This window comes from Suncus etruscus, chromosome 2 (assembly GCF_024139225.1).
Source record: "Suncus etruscus isolate mSunEtr1 chromosome 2, mSunEtr1.pri.cur, whole genome shotgun sequence".
NCBI lineage: Eukaryota > Metazoa > Chordata > Mammalia > Eulipotyphla > Soricidae > Suncus > Suncus etruscus.
In genome coordinates, this window is record NC_064849.1 from 58,775,990 (window position 1) to 58,790,124 (window position 14,135).

Consider the following 14,135-nt stretch of genomic DNA (forward strand, 5'->3'; position numbering starts at 1 on the left):
TGTCCCAAGTCTCCCTCCTCCCCACCCAACCCACGCCTGTACTCTAAACAGGCTCTCCATTTCCCTCATACATTCTCATTATTAGGAAAGTTCAAAATGTAGTTATTTCTCTAACTAAACTCATCACTCTTTGTGGCAATAATAATTTTCAGACACAAAAGAGAAAAGAGCTGGAAGTTCCAGCTCACCACAGGAAGCTCACCACAAAGAATTTATTTTTTTCTAATGGCTACATATTATTCCATTATGTAGATAAACAACTGTTTCTTTTTTTAATATAATTTTTATTTTGATCATTGTGGCTTACATATTGTTGACAATAATATTTTAGGTACATATTTACATAAAATCAGGGGGGATTCCCATCACCAAATTGTCCTCCCTACACCTCCGTTTTTGTCTTACCTCCCATTTCCTCTTCCCTCACCCCCAGGGCGGCTAGAATATGTGGTCCCCTCTGTATCTAACCTACTCCTTAGTAGTCTTGCACCTGTTTGGTCTTGATGCCTCCCTTATTTCCCCCTCTAACTGGAGGCAGGACTAGCTAGTTCAAGTTGCGTGGTTTTGGCTGAAAAAGAGAAAAGTAATAAACTGGGGTAAGAGTCTAATACCCAGAAAATGGGCGGAATCCTTCTAGAGACTCTCATCATCGATTTGGGAGATGAAGGAGAAAAAGAAGGTGAAACATCCACCAGTACCAAAAGAAGTGTCAAATATCCAGTGAGGACTCCAGCTATATCGATAAGCACCACAAAAAACAAAACAAAACAAAACAAAAAACAAACAAAAACAAACAGACAAACAAAAATTAGCCATGGTCTTGAAATAAGAAACATGGCATAGCACATAACGAAAGAAAAGAAAGGAAGAGAAAAAAATAAGTATAACTGGGACAACAATTTCAATAATCACACCCAAACAGAGAAATCGACCGAAATAGATAGGTAAATAATAATAATAATAATAATAAATGAAGGTAAAATATATATATATATATATATAAAAATAACCAAGGTTCTGTGCTTTTTGTATTTTTGTTTTTTCCCTCCTGCCCTGGCACAGTAAATATTGGGGTCATTCAAAAAGGAATTCACTTGGCCTAAGAAATATGGGGTTTCTCCATCCTTGGAGTATACTGTCATAGGATCAACTCTAGACTTTGCTCAGGATCATTTACTCTCCCGGTGGTGTTTTTGTGGTGTGTGGAAGACTTCTGCTCTGTCCAGGGTGATACAATCAGAGCTCTGTGTTTAGAGGTCTCAGTATCTGCACAGATCCTGAGGTGGGACTTATGGTGAAGTCAGTCTTTGTGGTTCGAGAGGTTCTGTTCCCTCAGTGTCATTTTAATCCATCTTCTGTGGTTGGTGATCTTGGTCTTTGCACTGAACCTAGGATGGCACCTAGGATAGCGTCTTTCTTTGTGCTTCCAGAAGGCCCATTCTGTTACAATTGTCTCTGCCGGACCTTTGGGACTGGGGATCATGATTACTGTGCAGGTCATAGTTCAAACCCTAAACTAGGGCTTTTTTATTAGTCCCAAGATGTATGCAGTCTGGTCGTGGTTCTAGCAGCCAGTCATCTGTAAATCGCGATCTTGGCTTTTGGACCTACCAAAGGGTGCCAAGTCTTCTGGTTTTGTCTTGTCGTTAGCTGGTAAGGTAGGCTAATCTGCTCTAAGGTCAAGTTGTTCACATTTTCCTCATTGTCAGGATATCACTGTTTCTTTAGCCATTCATCTCTTATTCGGCATCTGGATTGCTTCCAGATATTATTATAAATAGTGCTGAGATGAACATAGGAGTGCAGAGGTCATTTTTGTATTGTGCTTTTGTGTTCCTAGGGTATATCCCTAGGAATGGTATTGCGAAAAATAAGGAAGCTTATTTTCCAGTTTTTTAAGGAATAACCTATATTGTTTTTCAGAAAGACTGGACTAGACTGCATTCTCACCAGCAGTGAATGAGAATCTCTTTCACTCCACATCCATGCCTGCACTGGACGTTCTTGTTCTTTGTTATGTGTGCCATTCTCTATGGTATGAGATAATATCTCATTTTTTTATTTGCATCTTCCTGATGATTACTGATGTGGGGGCATTTTTAATGTGCTTTTTGGCCATCTTTTTTTATTTGAGGAAATGTCTATTTATTTTCCCCACTTATTGATGGGTTAGAATTTTTTTCTAATTCAGTTCTGTCAGCACTTTACATATCTTATATAATAGCCTTTAATCAGATGGGTATTGGGTGAATAGTTTCTCTCACTCAGTAGGTAGTTAGTCACTGTTTTCTTTGAAGTACAGAAGCTTAATTCAGTTCAATATAGTCCTATTTGTTTATCTCTGCTTCCATTTGCCTGGACAGTGGTGTTTCTTCCTTGATGATGCATTTAGCTTCAATGTCATGGAATGTTTTGCTTATATTTTCCTCAATGTATCTTAGGGTTTCACACTGATATCAAGATCTTTAATCCATCATGATTTGACCTTTATGTGTAGTGTTAATGAGAGATCTGTGTTCACCTTTTTGCATGTAATTAACCAATTTTTTCCAGAACCACTTGTTAAAGAGGTTTTACTTGCTCTATTTGTTGAAGAGGTTTTGCTTGCTCCATCTTGTATATGTTGCTCCTTTATCAAATATTAGTTGGTTGTATACCTGGAGGTCAGTCTTATAATATTCTATAGCATTGACCTGAGGGTCTGTCATCATTTCTATGGTATGCCAATATAATTACTATTGCTTTATAGTACAATTTAAAATTGAGGAAAATGATGCTTCCCACTTCTCTTTCCCATGGATTGCGTTAGCTATTTGTGTATTTCAAATAAATATCAGGAGTGTTGGATCCACTTTTATGCAAAATGTTGTGGATTTCTTTAGAGGGATTGCATTAAATCTGTACATTGCTTTGAGGAGTATTGGCATTATAATGATGTTAATCCTCCCAATCTATGAGCAGGGTATATGTTTCCATTTCCTTGTGTTTTCTTTTATTTCTTGAAGCAGTGTTTTATAGTATTTTTTGTCTGTTTCTGGGCCACACCTGGTGATGTTCAGAGGTTACTCTAGGCTATGCATTCAGAAATAGCTCCTGGTTTAGGACCACAGTCAGTCCTAGGTTAGTGCGTTCCAGGCAAATGCCCTACTGCTTGCACCAATGCTCCAGCCCAAGTTTTATAGTATTCTTTGTATTGGTCTTTCACATCTTTGTTAAGTTGGCTCCAAGGTATTTGATTTTCTGAGATATAATTTTGAATGGTGTTGTTTTAGTAATATTTTTTCTTCTCTTTCATTTCTATATAAAAATGCTATAAATTTTAAGTGTTAATTTTGCAGTCTACCTCTTTACTATTCAAATATATTTTTTTCTAGAAGCTTTTAGGTAGTCTCTAGGATTTTTTAAATAAAGTATCAAGTCATCTGTAAATAGTGAGAGATTAACTTCTTCCTTTCCTATCTATATGCCTTTGATATCTTTTTGTTGCCTAATTGCTATGGCAAGTACTTCCAGTACTATGTTGAATAGAAGTGTCAAGAGGGGGCAACCTTGTCTTGGCAAATCTTAAAGGAAAGAATATTAATTTTTCCCCATTGAATATAATATTTGCCATGGGCTTGACATAAATAGCCTTTTCTACATTGATAAAAGTTCTTTTGATTCTGATCTTGCTGAGAGTATTCTTTACCATGAATGGATGTTGGACCTTGTCAAATGCTTTCTCTATATCTATTGATATGATCATATGACTTTTATTTTATCTTTTGTTGAAATGATGTATTACATAAATTGATTTGTTTGTGTTAAACCATCCTTGCATATCTGGAACGAACCCTAGTAGTCATGGTGTATGACTTTCTTGATGAGGTTTGGGATCCTATTTGTTAGGATTTTATTGACGATCTTTACATCTGTGTCCATCAAGGATATCAGTTTAGTTCTCTTTTTTGTGGTGTATCTCTGTCTGCTTTTCATATCATGATGATAATAGCTTCATAAAAGCTATTTGGAAGTTTTTCTGTTTCTTTCATATCTTGGAAGAACCTTAAAAGGTTTGGCAGTAGATCTTCTTGAAAGGTTTGAAAGATTCACTAGTGAATTCATCTAGGCCTGTGCTTTTGATTTTGGAAAGACTTTGGATTACCATTTTAATTTCCTCAATAGTGATAGGTTTGTTCAGATATGCCAGATCATCCTGGTTCAACGTTGGGAAGTTATAGGAGTTCAGAAATCTATCCATTATTTCCAGGTTCTCTTAGTTCTTGGCATAGAGTTTCTCAAAGTAATCTCTGATGACCTTTTGAATTTCTCTAATGTCTGTAGTGATCTCCCGCTTTTCATTTTGAATTCAGTTTATTAAGTTTTTCTTTCTTTGTGAGTCTTGCTAGCGGTTTGTAAGATGACATTCAGCTATTAACCCAAAACAAAGGCATTTCCTCAACATTTTTTCTTAATACCTACACTTTTTTTCATATTTTTTTATTTTGGGCCACACCTGGTAAACTCAGGGGTTATCCCTGGCTATGTGCTCAGAAATCGCTCCTGGCTTGGGGGACTATATGGGACCCTGGGGAATCGAACCAATGTCTGTTGTACAGAGGTATTATGCAGCTTATCTTCTATATCATTGATTCTGTTCTCAGCAATTGTTACTCTGCTGGTGAGGCTTTCCAGTGAGGTTTTTCATTTTATCTACCATATTTTTCAGACCTTAAGTTTCTGTTTGATTTTTTTCTTATTTATACACTTATATCCTCTTGAGTTTCTGGGCTGTCTATTCCTTCATTTCTCTAAGTTTGTTGAACATTCATAACATTTCCTCTCTAAAGTCCTGATTAGTAATGTTATATAGTTGGAAGGTGTTGGTTGGGTCTCCAGAAGTAATCACAAGGTGTTATGGGGTACTACATACTTTTCTCATTATAAACTTTGATGTATGGTACTTGTATTAAGTGTTGTGTAACAGCTTCTTGACTGGAAGAAATGTGCAGACACAAAGAGAAGTAGAATGTCTGCACTCTTGCTGGTTTCTACATGTATTAGTTTCTGTGGCCAGTATGTATAAATCTATATGAAACATGATGTAGATATAGAGGGAATGGACATTGTTTACAAAAGAAGGCTCCAAAAATGTGATCATGGCAAAATGACAAGTCTGCAGCATTACTAAGATGCTATTGGCATTTCCATAAATAAACAAAGGGAAAAATTCTTGTCAAGAGAACAGAATGTTTGTATTGAGTATATGAAGCAGTCTAAGAGCCTAGATAGCTTCCTGCAACATGTGAAGGAAATAACCAAAAAGAAAAATAAGAGAAAAGTATATGGTTTCAACTGAAGTACCAGTTCAACTCTTACACCCAGATAAGCTCACTGTGAGAACCAATGGAAAAGCTCCTGAGTTACTGGAATTTAGTGCTCTAAAAGGTATAAAAATAACTCTGGATTATTAAAACTGTGTTAATGTCATTTTGTCTTTCAGAACATGATTCATTGTAGATATGATGTCACAATTATTTATATGTCCTGAATACCTAGGATCATTCTCAGCAGAAAAAAATGATGTTGAACTAAATTTGATGATCGAATTTGTTTCTACTGGACTCAGTTCCAGAAGGACTCCAGCTCGAGGATACTACTCAAACCTGTACTGTTGCAAACAATTTCTCAGTCTCAAGAAGACCACGGTATGGGACAAAAATATGCCCTGGATCTCATCCCCCTCAAGACTGCCTCAAACGACTTAATGAGATATCTATATTTTCTATGTATGTTTGATTCCTAAACAGCTATACCTCTTAGTGTTTCTATTCCCAAATGCAAAGGTAGCCTCTTCCATTCTTTTATTTTTTAATTTTTGCTTATGTATTTATTTTATTTTTCTTTGCTTGTTCTGGTTTTGCTTAACATGAAATTCTAGAAGAAAAGACTTGCCTGGGATAAAATAGCTCATGCCAAAACCAAGGCACAGAGACTGTAAAGCCTGCCATATTTGCCCCCTAATGCACCAACAATATAATATGGCATAGTTCCTTTTTTCATAGGTACACTAAAATGGGGGAAATTTTATGAATAGAAACAAGCTATTATCTACTAGGGAAAAGAACTCATAAATTTTATAATACAGGGGCATTTCACACTCTGAACACTTGTCATGGGGACTCGACTTAGACTGCACGAGATCGGACATCGACTGTCCAGCCTTGAACCCCAGATCCTAACCTTAGAACTGACGCAGTTCCCTGTACCAGCACCAGGAATCAAATTTCTCCAGGAGACGTCTCTAATAACACTTTGGCACCAACGTGCGCCAGGCTCGGTGCATAAGGCATCCTGACGACGAGGAAACAGCAGCTACTTGATCTAAGGGCAGGTTCTCCAACCTCATCACATAACGGTGTAATGAAATCAGAAGATACTCCGTCTTTGACCTGTGGAAAACCAAGATCACTAATTACAGAAGACTTATGTTGACAACTACAACTGAGCAGAACATTTCCTGGCACCATAAAGACCTCAGGATTCAAAAATGAACATGGCCGTAGCCTGTGTCAACCATGCTAGTATGTTTCAAGGTGGAGAAATCTTGTATCTCTTAGGCCAAGGAAATTTCCTTTCTAATTTCCCCAATTACGGTGCTATGAAAACAACCAACCAAACACCACCAACAAAAATACCTTGCCACATCAGCCCCCTCCTATTTTTGTTTTTGTTTTTGGTTTTGGTTTTTGGGTCACGCCCAGTAGCACTCAGGGTTTACTCCTGGCTCTACGCTCAAACATCATCCCTAGCAGGCTCAGGGTACAATATGGAATTCCGGGTTTCAAACCACGGTCCTTCTGCATGCAAGGCAAACACCCTACCTCCATGCTATCTCTACAGCCCCTCCTATTTTTTTTAATTCTGTATTGTTTTTCTTTTTCTTTCTTTCTTCTTTTAAATTTAAATCCATAACTTCCACACAAGGGCTCATCTCCACTTTTCTTTTTCTTTTTTTTTTCTTCAATAGAACCATAGAATATTAATTAGCTTGTTCTGCCTCATAAATTGAAAAACAAGTGGACAGTACCAAGGGCAAGCAGTCTCATGAACATTGAGTGGAAATAAAAAATGATCAGCCCTAAATACCCAACCCAAAGTCAATGACAATAGAATCAAGAGACCCAATCTACATCAAACTATACACAAAAGGGACCTGTACACTAGCAGTCCAGGTGGCTAAAGGTGGATATAGGGGATTCATGCTGGAACAGGGGCAGAGAGAGGTCAACAATGGTGGTGGGAATTGCCCTAATTCACTTTCACCATGTACTTTAAATATAACTGTGAAAGACTTGTAATTCATATTAGTTTCAATAAAATTATTAAAAAAACAGAGATAGTAAAAAATATTTAAAAAAATCAGTCACAATTCTAGTATATGTACATTAAAAAGCTACCATACAATGTCCACATTGAATAACTTTTGAGCATAAAGACTGTCATCACAATCACTCAATATCTCACTAAGCATGAGATATTGATAAAAAGCATAAGGGTATATATCAAAGGGATTCAATGCATTCCATTTTAAAACATGTTGAATAATGCTAAGTACTCATGTTGCTTAAATATTACACTAATGTTGCTATTTGCATTACTGTGCTATTAATGTTGGAACCTGATCATTGTATTGTAAATCACTAAATATGCAAATATGTTATTTTAATATACACTCTGAAATATGATCTTTCCTTTTCATATCTCAGCAAGTATGCAACATATCCTTTTCAAAGAAGACTCATTTATCCTAAAAATCTATCTTATTCATAACTATGGCTATAGCCATCTAAAAGTGATATTTAGAGCTTTCTATTAATGCTACCTTAAGGACAGATTGCCATTCCTTTTGGCTTTCTTAGCCCAATCAGAAATATTTGTAAATACTTCATTGTATATTCTTAGATTGATTTTTCTCCAAGCTTTCCATTAGTATGCTATCTAGTTCCTTCAAGATCTTAAAAAAAAAAAGTGATTGGCAGTAGTCTTGGTCCCAGAAAAGAAAGTTTTAAAATAAGATTCTATAATTTAATTTTTATCATATTAGAGAATACATATAATTTCCTATTTGTAGAGCTATATGAGTAATTTTGGTATGTGCTGGCACCAAATAAATGTCCTTCTTAGCTTTTTAATGCCCAAACTCTAACCCTACATTTAATAAACTAGAATATCTAGGTTAGAAAACTTCAATTTTAGAAATATCATTTTAGAAATAATCTGATGATCAGTAAATTAGTTTTTTTCAAATAGGGTTGTCAGTCAAATTTATTAACTTGTTGAACATCATCACCAGAGCCCAGGACTTAGTTCACTCTTCTAACTCTAGGTGATTCAGAGGAACTTAGGCAGGTGTCTTTGAAGTGCATATGTTGTTGTGTTAAAGAGCAGAGAAATCCAATTAGTCAACAACAAAAACATTTAATGAGAAAGGAAATCTTGGGGCTGGAGAGATAGCATGAAGGTAAGGCATTTGCCTTGCCTGCAGTAGGACAGTGGTTCGAATCCCGGCATCCCATATGGTTCCCGAGCCTGCCAGGAGCGATTTCTGAGCATAGAGCCAGGAGTAATCCCTGAGCGTTGCCGGGTGTGACTCAAAAACCAAACCAAAACAAACCAAAACAAAACAAAAAACAAAGAAAAAGGAAATCCCAGGCCTTAATTAGAGAAATAAAAATTGCATCATCACTAAACATGACAGGGAACCTTTTTCTTTCTGTAGCTTATAGTATGAGAATATGAGTCTAATTTGCCATTTACCAGTAATTTTGCCCTAAGATATATGCAATTCAGGCATTGCACATTGTTAATTTCGGTTTTCTGGCTATAATTCAATGTCTAATTAACAAAAAAAGAGGAAGATAATGTATTGATCTCCCTATATGCATATAAAGTGGCAGGTGCTAAATAAATATAGATATATAGTTATTTAAATCCAAATTGAAATTTAAGGCCACATACTTTTTTTGTACCACAAAACATCTTTAGTTTCAATTTTCTTTTTTATGTTTTAACAAATTGGTCATCATTTATAGTTTGCATTTTTGCTTTATAAGAATGGTCTATGATCCCCTTAAATTTAGGCTCTTTGAGCTGTAAAAATGCTTTAAAAAATAAACATGCTTTGTTTAATCTATTCTAGTTGTTGGAAAACTGCACCCAATTCATGGGGTTTGTTTTGTTCATTGTCTTTGTCTTTGTTTATTTTTCAAATGTAGTAAAGTCCATGATTTCTAGTCTAAATTATTTTGTAATAAACTTGTGATAATTTTAACTTGTTTTCATTACAATCTGTGCCTATCTTAGAGTTCAGAGAGTATATTTAAATATAGTTAGAGGATAAAGACAAAAGATTAAACTATAATTTTTCTGTTGTTTCTTGATTATTTCTTTTGAGTGAAGTGGAACACAATTAGCTCTGTTTAGGGCTTGGCTCTGTGTTCAGGAATAACTCCTTGAGACTATAGGTGGTGCCAGGGATCCAAATGGATCCAACTGCATCAAGGCAAGTGTCTTACCTAATCTTTGTTCCTAATTTTATTGAGAAATTATAATAATAAAGTTATTTAATCCAATAATTTAATCCAATAAATTATTATTTAGTTCCACTTGTCATTTGTAAGCACTAAAAGTATTAGTTATTTCTACTTGGCAAATATAAATTAAATTTTATATTCTTTAACATAAACCATATTATCTTCTAATTCTTGATAAAAATAGATTAATTCATCAAATCCCTGTTGTATTATATTTTTAAAACTTAATATTAGCAATATAAACAAGTCTACAGAGCTGCCTTGTTTGCCACTTGGTGTCAGATTTTTTTTTTACATTTTTTAAATTTAAACACAGTCACAAAAAAGTTCTTCAAAATCGAGTTTCAGTATTATGATATATGTCCCCTTCACCCATAAACATTTTCCATCACCAATGTTCTTGATTTTTCTCTCACACTACCCCTTGCTTGCCCCTGCTCTTTATTTCTCTCTTTTTCTTCCTTTTTCTTTTTAGACAATGTGACTTGCACTATTTTTAATGAAAGGATATCATGCACATCACATTATCTCCATCCAGTACCCAGTTATTGTCCTGATCAATCATTATTGTCACAGTTGTCCATTCTTTGCCCTAACTGCACCTGTTCCACAATTTGTGGCACACTTCCCACCATGGGCTGGTCCTCCTGGTCTTCCTCTCTATTGTCTCTGGATATTACTGCATTATCTTTTATTTTATTAATCTTATATCCCATAAATGAGTGAGGTTATTCTATGTCTATCCCTCTTTCTTTAACTCATTTTACGCAGCATAATAATATCCATGTATAACCAAATTTCATGACTTCATTTTTTTCTTACAACTGCATAGTATTCCTTTGTACCACGGTTTCTTTATCTAACTCATCTGTTCTTGGGCTGTTCTGGGTTGTTTCGAGATGATCACAATTGTAAGTAATGCTGTGGTGAATAAGGAGTGCAGATTACATTTTTTTCTATTGTGTTTTTGTGTTCCTAGGGTATATTTCTAGAAGTGGTATTACTGGATCATATGGGAGCTCAATTCCAGTTTTTGGAGGAATATCCACATAGTTTTACAAAAAAGTCGGAGTGATAGCATAGTAGTAGGGTGTTTGCCTTGCACACTGCCAATCCAGGACTGAGTCAGGTCGATCTCTGGAAACCCATGTGGTCCCCGGAGCCTGCCAGGAGCGATTTCTGAGATCAGATCCAGGAGTAAGATCTGAGTGCCACCGCCAGGTGTGGCCCCCAAACCAAAGAAAACTAAACCAAACCAAACAAAAAAGCTAGACAAGTCAGCATTCTACCAGCAGTGAAAGAGAGTCCCTTTCTCCCCAAATCTGTACCAGCACTGTTTGTTCTTGCTCTTTGTGACAGGCGCCAGTCTCTGTGGTGTGAGTGCTTCATCATTATTGTTTTTATTTGCATCTCCCTGATTAGTGATGTGGAGCAGTTTTCCATATGCCTTTTAGCCATTTGCATTTCTTCTTTGAGAAAATGTCTGTTCGTATCTTCCTCCCATTTTTGGATGGGGTTAGATGATCTTTTTCTTGCAGAGTTCTACAAGTGTTTTTGTATATCTTAGATATTAAACCCTTATCAGTTGAATATTGGGTGATTAGCTTCTCCCATTCTGTGGGTAGTCTTTGTGTCCTAGTCACCATTTCCTTTGAGGTGCAGCAGCTTCTCAGTTTTACATAGTCCCATTCGTTTATCTTTGCTTTCACTTTCTTGATCAGTGATGTTTTTTCCTTGAAGATAACTTTAGCTTCAAAGTCATGAAGTGTTCTGCCTACATTTTTTTCTATGTACTTTATGGTTTCAGGTCTGCTATCAAGGTCTTTATCTATTTTGATTTGACTTTCGTGCAAGGCATTAGATAGGGAACTGAGTTCACATTTTTACATGTAGCTGACCAGTTTCCCAATACCCCTGGGTGCCAGATAACTTCTTGCATAAAAATGGAAAAGGCTTTATGATTCAATGAGCATTTTATTTTAATGACTTTATATCCACTTGAAATGAAAACATTATACTAATAATGCTTATGAGAGTAATTTAAAATATTTCCTTCTTAGATCATATAACTTCAATTCTGTTTTATTTTTAAATGTGTTATAGTTTTTATTAAAATAATTATCAAAATAACTAAAATCATTATAAAAATTATAATAACTTTTTTATTTTGTTATTTTAATTAAAGTGATTACATATCTTTCACAGTAATATTTTAGGTACATAGTGATAGTGAATCAGGGGCATTCCCACCACCAATATTATCCTCCCTCCACCGCTGTTCCCAGCATGCATCCAATAACCCCCTCTTTTAACTCCCAGGCTGCTTGTATAGGTGGTCCTCTCTGTGGTTAGTATGTTGTGAATTGGGTATCATTTCGGTTCTCATTGACTTTGGATTTGGTGCTTAAGTTTGAACCTCTTTTTAATTTCTACTTAATGTTCATGTGACTGTTTGGTCTTGGTACCCTCCATTATTTCTCCCTCCATTTGTGAGGCAAAGAAAGATGGTTCAAGTTGTGTGGTTCTGTTTGAAGGAAAGAGAAAAAAAATAATAATAAAATAAAATGGGACAAAAATCGAGCAAGTAAAAACTGAGAGGAGTCCTTCTAGAGGCTATATCTATCAATTTAAGAACAGAGAGGGTTTTAAAATTATCTGTATATCTTGGATCTGTAGGACTATTCCTGGTAATTCAGACCTAACAATACTGGCTTCCCAGATAGGCCAAGTAATTGGGTGCTGCCTGACTTTGGAATTTCTGGGATCAATAAAACTATCTTTGGTGATTCTCCAAAACTATTCAGTGTCCAGCATCTATCTCAAGGCCTCAAGCATGCAAGACATGTACATCACCTTCTTTAGATTCTTCTCAAGTACGAGAGTAGTAATTTTATTTAGCTTTATAATCAATTGTTAAGAATGCGTAGTGATCAAAATTAGCTTATGCAAATTTGTCAAATGTGGCAGGATAAGAAAAGCCATTTCAACATTTTGGGGAAATAATGTATGTGAGACCATATGCTAATTATAATTTGATTAATATATAGCACATAACCCTGTGTATTTCCATTTAAATATTGACATGTATAAATAATAGCTGCTATGCCAGTTATAGATAACAAAATTTTATTTGCATTATACTATTTCATCACAGGAAGATTTGTAAACATAAACACTAATATATACATTAAAGTATAAGAAAAGTGATTTCAAGAAATATAATAATAATAACCAGACTAAAAAATTCACTATAATAATAATAAGTTCTGATATTACAGGGACATATTGAGAAAGAATACTTCTACTAATCAGAATTTATAAAGTGAATTTTATATAATTACATAAATATACAGTTATAAATTTTTAAAAAATGTTTCTTGGTCTATCAATATAATGTGGATTATCTTATTACTTTATCAATCTGAGGCTGATATACGGGCAGATAATTTATCAGGACATCACTGGGGTCACTTATCCACTTGAAAATTGGAAGTGAAAGTAACATTGTCAAAGATCTTGGCAAATAACAGTAAAAGAGCTCCTGCTTTGCCAGTTCAAATACCCAATGTCACCCTTGTACCAGTTGCAGTTTTGGCAGCTCTGGCTGCTCTCTTCTCTGTGATCCCAAAGCTGCATGGGATTTATGGCTACATTGCAACCAGGTATGTTTAAGCACCACAAATAAGTTGCAGCCCACCCTCCTCATTCCCCCAGGGACATCATTTCAACTGAAAAGAAATGCAAGTTCCAGGGCCAGGAAGCTTGACATGTCAGGCTTATGTATGCATGACCTCAGGTAGCACCAGAGCTAAAACTTCTATCTCTTAACTAAGAGAATGAGCCATGGCAAACAATTTTGAGCATTGCAGAAACTTAACCAGAAAAACAATCCTGATGAGCACTACAGTTAATTATATGCATGTATTACACATAGTCAAATTTCTGAGTGATCCCAGTCACTGCAATAGCAGTAACAACATCAACAAGAATGAAGGGAAGGGAAACTGGGAAAGAAGGGAGGCAACAGCAACATAAAGATTGGGAAAAAGTATGTAAGGCATCAATAGGATTGGTGAAGGGGGTTTCTTTACATGACTGAAGCCCAACTACAATCATATTTGTAATCAAGGTTTTTAAATAAAGATATCAATAAAAAGAAATCAATAGAATAACAGAATTAACATGACATCATTTATTTATCCTCCTCATACAATTTAACCTTGTTTTAGCCCTTCAAGAAAATCTGACTAATAATATTTCAAATTAAAAGAATATGAAGGATGAAGGTCGCCAGTTGACTCCAGAAATCTGCAGACTTTTATAAACACATATACATGCACATACACATACATATACACACATCCTCAGTCTAAACATGTGTCTGAGAATTGTGTACTGACCCCAACCTCTTAAAAGTTTTTACTCCTGAAACTTGGAGTTCATGAGAGGAAGTTAAAAATTATAAAAGATAATTTTTAAAGAATTATTTGGTTATTTGTAAACATATGCGCTTCTTTTTCACATTTAACTCTATTTCCTGTAGCAGCTTCTAGAACAGCT